This window comes from Struthio camelus, chromosome 4 (genome assembly GCF_040807025.1).
Source record: "Struthio camelus isolate bStrCam1 chromosome 4, bStrCam1.hap1, whole genome shotgun sequence".
Classification (NCBI taxonomy): Eukaryota; Metazoa; Chordata; class Aves; order Struthioniformes; family Struthionidae; genus Struthio; species Struthio camelus.
In genome coordinates, this window is record NC_090945.1 from 34,950,651 (window position 1) to 34,961,447 (window position 10,797).

A 10,797-nucleotide genomic window follows, 5' to 3' on the forward strand; every position below is an offset into this window, starting at 1 on the left:
AGGTGCTAAACCTAGCTTCAAGGCATACTCCAGCTCCCTTAGAAGTCAATTATCGTTTCACCACTCAGTTAACTAAAAAGAATACTGTGGCCTAAGCTATCCCAAATACTCTGACACAGTCTAGTAACATGGTATGGTAGGATATTCAGGGGCAGTACAGTTTGAGCAAATGCAAGCAATTGCCACCCACCTTGTCCACTCATTCCTCCTTTTGCATGATACTAGCAAAAAAAATATTTGTGTAGTAGCACAATGAACAAGACTGGACAACAGATATTGCTGAAATTTACTCAGAAAAACAAAAACCCAAAGTCACTCACCATTCAGATGGGTTCCCAGAAACCCCACAAACTGTGCCACCAAAGCAGAAAGCAAGGGGCCATTAAAACAATATTGGTAAGACCACACATTTTGCCTGCAATTCTGTGGGCTACTGTAAGCCTTGTAAGCTGTTAAGCTTTGGACATATCACTTTATTCATGCACATCCCCCACCTTATTGGGCTGTTGTGACCCTAAATATATTAGATATTTTGAGTTGTTAATGTAACAACTCAAGCTCTGTAACTATGTACACATGAAGAGCAATAGTATCAGAAGCCCACCTGCTAGTCACTATTCCCATACCAAATCTGTCCCTTCCAATTTCTCAGCACCTAAGGCAAGTTACACAAAGGACTATTTGCTCACCTGCAATTTATCAGAATTAACAGTTACTGGTTTTGCTAATAATGGTTTGGAGAGCTTCTGTGGTAGATCAGACTTCTATCAGGAGCATACCAGAGCAACACAACCAGAAGGCCTTCGCTACAGAAACTTCAGCTACCAGATCCTGTAAATTTTTCAGGACTGGTGAGACCTAGTAAATATTAAGTGAAATAACCCATTTCCTCAGATAAGAAGTTCAGGAAAGGTTGCAAATATTCTAGGTACTGTGACTAAAGCAATTATACTTTCAGGTAAGATATTGATTTCTAGACTGACCCCGGAGGTCACTCCATTGAGGATTAGGGTTTCTCAGGCCAGATAAAGACATTGTCCTTTTTCCACAAGATGCAATTAGGTAACTTGCAGGTTTCTTGGTCAGAATAAATCTGTCACTGTGTCTTGTTGAGGACCTTCTTATCACTATAGCCATACTTCCTGCGTTGCTTTACTAGCAGTCTGTTGCAACTCTGATGGAGATCAGGTAGCACAGCCCTACTCATGAGTTCCCTGACTATAGGTAGGATTGCAGTAAAAATCCCCAAACTGTTTCACGGGATGATAACTGAGGCATTCTGGCTATAGCAACCTCTTCCCAGACCCTGCCCCTTCCAGAGTGAAGGTTTAGGTAGGCTGTGAAAAAACTCCTGATACCAAGGCCCTCACCAGCCCCGCAGCCACTTGCTGCTGCCCCACAAGATCAACACTGATATGTGTCTTGCTGCCACATTTGCACAGCCATAGTCCTTACCCTCTACTGCAACCTGTTGAGCTATCTGCTGGTTTAGCAACTCCATAGCGCTATTACAAGGTATTCCAATCAGTCTTGCTCTACTGATGACTTCCTACAAGAGTAAGCTTACTTCTTGCATCAGATTCCTACGAAGACAGCTTCTGCCCCCTCCTTCTTTGGTGGGCCAGAAGAAGGAACTGGGCCAACTGTTTCCAAACTGGAAGGTCGCAGGTCCACTGAGTGATGTGGGAGGAGCAGGAGCGTAAAAAGTATGATGTTCTGCATTCATCATATTACATCATCTTTCACAGCTTCTGTGAATCCATCTTACCACCTGACTACATTCCTTAAAGGCATTTAAACAACCCTCTGTGCAAATTAAAATGATGCCTGTCACTAGCAGTGAAGCTGCGTACAACAGAAGAGAAAGTAAAGAGGAAAAAATTTCTAGTAGCTATATACTATAAATACTTGTCTTAGCTTTTCTCCTTCATTTGTGTCTGCATATAAGTTACTAATACTTTTGTGCTGGGTTATTTGGCAAAAGCTCTCGAGGAGCAGACTTCTTCCCCCCTCTGATGAACTGAAAAAAGTTAGATTGCTTAGTATTCTACTAAGCAACACTCCTCACATTTTGCTGTAAATGTATTTAGAGGAAAAGTAAATAAGGGAATCAGTATTTTACATGTCCGTTAAACTACCAGAAGTCAAACTGTGGCTCCGATCCTGTCACAGAAATGTCTCTTTAGCTTAGAGACAATTAATGAGAAAGTTAGGGCTGAGAGGAGAAAGCTTTTGACTTTTGAGTTTTTATATCATCTTTCTCTTTCTTTACAGTGAAAATTAAAAAAATAAAAAGTAGATCTTTTTGGCCACAGTCTCTGGATAGTGTTTTAAAATGTTAATGTACTACATAAAACAATGTAAACTAGACAGAATTCATCTGTTTCTTAGTGGCTAAAGTAACAAAAAAAATTGTAATGATGAAGAAAATGAAGGTTAAGATTAAAAAGACCTACAGTTAATGATAGGCTGCAGTTCAACTATCATGTAACAGAAAATGTTTGAGAATGGACAATAATTAAAGCCAAGCAAAGGATGAAGCCCCGGTTATTATAATGAGATAGGACATGTTCTTCAGACTATCTGGAGGTTAATGTTACTTGGTTTCATGTGGTTATGGGTAAGTAAGTACTGTCCTGCTGTACAGTAAAAATAATGTAACTGGATACAGTCTGCTTCACAGTGACCCCAGGTTAATGACAGTTGCTCTTCGTATATTTAAAAGGTTTAAAAGAGATGTAACAACCACAGCTTTCCAAATCTAGTACTAGGGCACTAGAATATGGCACCAAAAAGGCTAGCGTAATACTGGTGTTCTTGGTTCCCAGAAAGCAGCTTCCAGTGTAATGTATATTGGCTTTTATTTCTATAATTACACTACTGCTATGTCCATGAATTCTTTCGTTCCATGAATGGCACCACCTTTTGAGTAATAGATCATTGGTATGCATTACTCTGATAAGGTATTAGACTAATATATCATTAAAGCAACAGACGTATTAGTGTAATACATTTCTGGGGCAAAGCACTCTGATGATGTATTTCTCAGAAGATGGCACCATCAAGAGAAGATGAGGCCCAGGAGAAGACTTTTGCTCATTTTACTAGAATAATAGGTATGCCTTCCTGCCACAAAAATGTGATGCTCCCTATAAAGATATGGCACCACTATTAATTGTATTCCCATTTGTATTGGTCATTTGAGGTTCATATAGCTTAGAAAAGCATTTACTGTAGTTGAGATATCATTTAAAGGCATAACCTATCAGAGTACTTCACAGTCTCTGCCCAGAATGTCTGATCTCCTCAGCCCTCCAAACTCCGTATCAAAATCCTCATTGCGTCAAGAGCCCCAAAGGCGCCCGTCCTATGCTTGAGCAATGGGGCTATGGGAGCGGTTCAGAGGTTAGTTCATAGGGCCTTGCAGCATTTGCCTGAAGAATGGGGCTCAGCTAGGTGTCCCCAGCACTGAAGTTGTGCTTAAACCGTTAAGAGAGTTACATGCAGCTTGAGGCCTCAGTGTGGTCATTCCTGTTCTCACCTCTATGTATCAATCTGACTGAGCACTTCCCACAGCCAATGAATTACATTCAAGTTGATGCAAAACCAAGGCGCTTTTTAGGGTGAGTCAAATAAAACAAAGCATATTTTGGAAAAGGTTTCAGGAAGCTAAGCAGGTCCTTCAGTAGCACTTCCAAAAACCCTCTTGTTTCCAGAAGTCCCAGGTTACCTCACCATTACATATATCTGGGCAGGCAGCAGGGATATCCTCCTTGGCCCATGTTATTTCAAAGGAATTTCATATATTTAATTACAGAAAGTACATGTTGACATATGAATCAAAGGTGAGGGCTGTGTATAACTAGTTCTATGAAGCAATCAACCTTTGTATTTTTACCCATTTTAGTCCATTAAGTTTCTCACACTATTTACAATTAAAATAGAAAATTAATTAATCTGAAAAATCTTTAAAATAATTGTTTAAACAGAAAAATCCAGATCACAGCACCTTTAGTCATGCAGAGCTGTGCTGTTATTTCTCAGCCATCATAAGGCAGGGGAATATTCAATCTCAGCAACAATCAGTCTGGTCCTAAATGAAACTGATTGGAGATGTAATAGTGAGTAGACTGGCCATTTTGGAAACAACTCTGAACAGCTGGAATATCAAGGGGTAGGAGCAGAATAGCTATGCAAAAAGGAAGAGAAGCGTAAGCACAGCAGAGAAAGAAAAATAAGTGAGAAAGAAAGAAAACAGAAGAGGCAAGACAAGAGTTGGAGCTTCAAGGATAGAAGGAAAAAGAGGCAGATTTTTCCCCCGTAATTCACCATGTTCAGTATTTAAAAGTTTTATTGTATCAGTTATATGCACACACACACACCTTTCAATAAAAAACAGAAGCAAATGGGCCCACTGGACCTGATTTATATTGTCTTATTTTGGTGAGGTCACTAATGTTTATACAAAGAAGGTATAACTTTTTACCAGATTAACACCATAAAGGTTTTCAGTGCCAAAAATGACTACAGCAGGGGTGAGGCAAATGGGAATCAAGACTATAAAATTTTGCAAAGCTTCATTCTAGAAATGTGTGGTATCATTTCTCTTAAAAAGTTTCAAAATTATAAAGTGATAAGGCAGCTGAATTAAGATGAAAAAATAGTCTAACTGGATCTCTCTTTCTTTCTCTCCTAACAAAACTGTTATGTGAAGGGACTATACATTAGTACTGTCAGTCAGCTCAATATGCTCTCATCAGGAGGAAGTGGATGATGTAAAATTATTCATGTATGGCGTATCTTCATATAATTTAGCTTTGTAGTCAAATTATTATCTAATTCTTCTCTTCCAACAATCTTCCTTTATGTTTTTTCAGCAATACTTTCATAATTGTCAGATAGCAAAAGTTCTTTTTATCAACTTAGTTTATTTCCTACATGGAAAATACAGCACCATATTCTCTGTCACTGTTAATAAAATTGTCTTTAATGGAGCTATGCGGATTTGTTCTACCTGAAGATCTGTTCCACAATGTGGTATTTGACTGGTATCAGAGAAAGGAAAACAGAGATGCATTTACTATTTCTAGTACAGTAGCACCTAACAACAACAAACAAAGATAAGGGCACTGTATTAGGCACTGGAGAAACAAAAAATACAAAACTATTTCCTCACCTGTAAGACTCACAATCTAGGACTTTGTTTTGTTTTGTGACCCAGTTTCACAAATGATGACAATGCAGTGCTTTGACAAGTCTGAGCAGAACAGATGTACAATGCGGGGAGAAGGTATGTAATATTTGGAGCCTTCCCTCTCCTTTTCTAACTAGATGAGCATCTGCCTGAAAACTTAAGCCCCAAAAGTCAACTATGCATTGTTCATTTCACTAGTTATTCAGCTCAACAAAAGAAATGTTACTACAGAGTTCTCTTTGCTATCTCTTCTGGCCAGTCTCCATGCAGGTTTGCTCTTACTTTGCAGAAAGAATCTCTAGAAATAGGTAACTTCCTAGATGGTATCTTTCCTGTAGCGATTTTCAACCTGCAGTTTGCAGAACTCAGAAAGAATTAAGCAGCCTGCAAAAGGAAATTAAAAGAAGCAAACTGACTTTGAGTAGGTTAAATTTGCCATACACCTACACTGGAAATCAAAAAGGTTAAAACCCACAGATTTCTGTGAGATACAGCTTTACATTCTTTTATCCATATTAAAGATTTCCTTTAGCAGCTTGTTCCATGTATTACTTGTCTTCCATCCAGCATCCTGTACTTTTCTTTCAGTTGGAAACTAAGACTTTTCCTTAAAGTTTTCTTTAAAATAGAAAAGAATTATGCAGTAAGTCTCTGAAGAATCTGACACAATTCTTTCTATTGAATTCCAGAATGGCCAAGAATGCCTCCAATAAAGGACCACTGGTCTGACCCCACAGGGTGTCCATGGAGCCCAGGACTGTCTCTCTGAGAGCAGAAAAAGATGGGGAGGGGGAAGGGGAGGGTGTCCTGACAACTGTTTCCATTCTCTTATCCTGTCACCTCTCTAAGTGCTCCAGGCAGAGCACCATTAGGCAGCATCTACCAGCTCCTTGGAGCTCTTCAGGGAGCTGTGGGCATGACTACATGCTTTTTTCAGTGTTCCCCTCCAGTTCCCTATCTACATATTTTTGATCCTGTGACCCTTACATCCCTTCCCTTTTTAAAAATCTGTTGACCACAAGAGCTTTTTTTTAGTCCTCATCAGTTGTTTTTTTCTCTTTTTTTTCCCTTAGCTCTCCTTCTCCCTAGAAAGTTTTGTGCCTGACCCTAAACGGAAGCTAATCAGGATAATAACAAAAGGAAAAACGATTTAGGGAGAGCCCACGAATTTGCAGCTATAATAATCCATTTCCCCTGGACTCCTCCGGCATCCAGTTGCTTTAGAGATTTTAGAGGTTACATCCCTGCCTAGTCACTCTGTCATCCATTTATGCACCTCTTGTCCATGAAGTTGTCTAATTGCTTTCTGAACTTGCTGATACTAGTAAGATTTAACTAATCCATCACGTTTGTGATTCTGTGACCCTTGATCATCTCTCCCCTCACCCTTCTTCTCTCCAAACTGAAGAGTTGCAACTTTTTTAGACTCTCCTCACAAGGCCATTGGTACATCCCCAAGATCATTTTAGTTGACCTTCTCTGTACCTTCTCTAATTCCACTGCCTCCTTCTTGAGATGTGGGAACCAGAACTACCCACAGTACTGAATATATGGGTGCATCGCAGCTTTGTATGGTGACAAAATGTCACCTCTGTCTTGTACTGTCTTCTACCCAACATTTCATTGGGGCTTTCTGGCTGCAACAGCACGCTGAGCTGACGATTTCAGGAAAGTGCCAGCAATGACCTTCCTGAGTTCAGGAGTTCAGCACCTCAGTTCCGAGTTCAGCATCATGTAGGCAAGCATTAGATTATTTTTCACTAGATGCATTATCTTCCATTTATCTATCTACACTAAAAATTAACTGCCATCTATTTGCTTTTTCTCTCATGGCCTGTGACCCAAAAGCATTATCATCTGCAAGTCTGAAAATGTCCCTGTTTCCTTCTGTTTCACTGTTTCTGTTCTTTGTTCTCCAGGTCTTGGATGAAGATCCTGAATGAAACTTGTCTCAGCACTGATCCCTGGGGAACCTCACTGCTGACTCTTCTGCACCCTGAGAAGTGGCCGTCAATCCTTACTGTCTGCTTCCTATCCAATTTTCAGTCCATACAAGGACGTTTCTCCCAGTCTCATGGCAACTCAATTGCTTTAATAACCTCTGGAACCTTGGCAAAGACTTTTTGAAAATCCAAATATATTATGTCCAATGGATCCTTTTTATCCATACACTTACTGTCTACATCAAAGAATTTCAGGTTAGCAAGGTAGGATTTCCCATTACAGAAGCCAAGCTGACTCCTTCTCCACTGATCATTACCTATCTATGTGCTCCAGTGATCTTGATCCTTATTAAGACTCTACCATCGTACCAGCAATAACAGTAAGGTCTGTAGTTTCCTAGGTCCCATCCAGAGCCCTTCTGGTAGATGGGATTTGCCAATTTTGTAGATGGTCATCCACCTGCCCTCTAGCACAGTGGCTGTTTTTCATTATATTACACATCACAGCCAGCAGTTCTGCAATTTCATATTTGAGTTCCTTCACAACCCTTCAGTGGATGTTATCCAGTCCTGGTGACTTATTGACATCTAATTTGTCTGTTTTGACCAATACATCCTTTATAGTTACTTGCAATTGATTTATTTTCTCTGATTTATCTGCTGTAAAGAATACATCAAGGTTGGGAATCTGACAGCTTCTGCCATAAAGACTGTCTCAGAGAATTCACTGAGCTTCATTCATTTGCTATTGCATCTTTTACACCATTGTGTGGTCCCACTGATGCTTGGCTGACGTCCTGCTTTTGGTGTATTTAAAGAACTTTTTACTATTAGCTTGAATACTCATAACGCTCTCTACAAACTCTTTTTGGCTCTCTTAACTTCCTGTTTGAATTTGATCTGCCATGTTTTATGGGATTTCCTGTTCTCATCCGGTCAAGCTTTCCATTTCTTAAAAGCCAACCTTTTCCCCCTGATGGACTCCATCGTTTTCACACTGAGCCATGCAGGGGATTTTTGGGTTGCTTTGTTTTCTTTTTGAGTTGTGGCACACTTTTTACCGGGGCTTCTAATACTTCTAAAACTAATAATCTAACAGCCTTTAGGGTGCAATATATTAGGTCTCTTGCTTTTCAGACTGCTCATTGTAATTTTTTTTTTTTTTCAGAATTTACCTCATTTTTTAGGTAGTTCCCTGTCTTTGAATTGAAAATCTGTGTACTGAATTTATTTAGCTTGCTCTCTCCCACTATAATTTTAAGCTTAATCGTATTGTGGCTGCTACTATAGAGCAGCTCTCCCACTACTATTGCTTGAATGAGGTCTTGTGCACCATTCAAGACCAAATGCAGAATGGCATCTTTTCTCCACTTTCTGCTCTAATATTTTATATTCAACTCCTTATAACTTGACCAAATGCTAAGGGATTGAGCTGAAATTGTCCGTGTCAGATGCCTACTTGGTTCAGCTCTTTCTGAGAATAAGGCTAGCAGAAAATACGTTATAAAATATGTTTGAGATTTTTGTTTTGAAATATTCTATATCCCCAGGCTCTGGAAGAGAGACCTTAAATTTCACAGGAGTGAAGGATCAAGGGTGTGCTTTTCTGCCATTCCTTTGGAAATTCACTCAGATTTAACCCAGTTATAAGCCTTTGAAAAAATCATCATTTGCAGGAAAGAGCTGTTAGAACTTAAATACCTAAAACCTCAGAAAATTCCAACCTCAGTGCATGCTTGAACTTAGAGGGCTGACCACACAATTCACACTATTGAGTATATCTTCACAGTGCAGCCTCGACCTATTGGAGCTCAAAAGGGCATTCTTTATAATGGTCACTTGCTAGACACCAGGAGGGAAAATAGGGTCCTTGCTGTGTCAGTGACTTGCAGGAATCCACAGAGTACACGAGAGAAAGCTGTCTAATTCAAGCACAGAACAAAAACTACATCCATCAGAAGACAGGGAATAGAAATAGAGAAATGTGCCTGGCTGTGAAAAGCAAGTGAGTGAATGTCAAGAGGAAACTCTGAAATGGGACCCAGAAGAGTGCCTAAGTCTAGCTTCACAGAGATTAGGATTGGGATGAGAAGCCTCAAGAGTAATAGCTGAGGTTAAGCAAAAAGAACAGAAAAGGAGGCCGTGAATGGGAAAGTGGCAAGACTGGAATAAGGTCAGCTTACAGAAGGTAAGACAAGAAGGGGCTCGAGCTTGTAAAAGCTGGGCAAGAGTACCAGCATGTATTTTGGTATGTTCCTGACCAGAACCCAGGGTGGAAATCAAGTTTCCACTGAAATATTGGTGTCCCTTTGCTGCATCCCATTATACAAAATAACAATCATTCAATTAAACACTGTCATAAGGCATATATGCCCAAGGCGCTGAATTAGGGTTGTATTGCAGCACTGGTTCTGGCACTTCCTAAATCTTGAGGGCTCAACCCCAGAATCTAATTGAACATCCTTTTAATATAGCTTTCTGGGTGTGGCAGAAGTGGAGGCTGAAGAAGGGTACAGTTGTACTGCTCCAGCAACTGAAAGGAGCCAAGTGGAGCTGGTGAGGAAGAAACAGATGTGGTATGAGCGCTACTGAGCAGAGCAATCTGCCATTTGAGCAACTGGGCTGCACCTCCCCCAAAAGGATCACTCTTCCACTTTGGAAGCAAATAGGCCTCTTGCCCAAATTACAGAATAACTTGTGGACTTCAAGGAGACAGGAAAAACCTGTAATTACACTGATGCTTGCACAGATCTATTTCTTTTCCCTAGCTGTCTTGAGGCAACTGATTTCTGCATGCCCACCTTCATTTATTTATCTTATCCTTAATTCTTAATTTAATAATTTCTTATTAAACTAGGTTGTATATACAAAAGGCTACCTTCTTTTTTTTCCCTTTGTTTTGATAAGTGAATATCCATGTGGAAATGACATCTTTACAGAGATCGAAAGTAATCTGTTGGAGGGTTTTCTTTTTTCTTTTTTATTTTTATATGAGAAATGAAATGAATTAGAGTGAGGAGCCTCCAGAGGTTAGTTAAATCATTCTGAGGATTGATGTTTTTCACAGTACACGTGTATACTACACTTTACAAAGTTCTGCTAAAATATAGCGTAAAGTTCATTCTAAAATATGTAATAATTTAGTGATTTATATTTTCCCAAAATGTATACATTTAGTGCAATGTAAATAAAAATGGGATGCCTCCTTGGTGAAGACTTGAGAGAAATAAAATAGCAGCAATGGTTCCTTGACCTTTTTTCTTATTTAAAGATTAAATAGAAACTATATTGCTTCTTTTGGAAGAGCCTCTCTACTTCTTTCCCAGTGGCACAAGAGGTCAGTACAATCACCAGGACCCTGACACCCTTTCCTCTGTAATGAAAATCCTTAATAATACGTATGGCTAATAAAATCTAATTGCATAATTCAACTGTAATTTCAGTCATGGTACTTGCCAATGTGTCAAACACATCTTTCATAATGTATGCTTATATGACATGAGCCTCCCCAACTCTACTCACCTTCCTCATGAATAAGAGTATACACTTTTAAATATTCAGTAATTGTAGGCTCTTGTCTAAATCCAGTGAAATTTGGCACACTGCGGTAAAGTGAAAGGTCATTTCTCAGTTGCTGCTTCTCTGAAGGTGACATTTCTT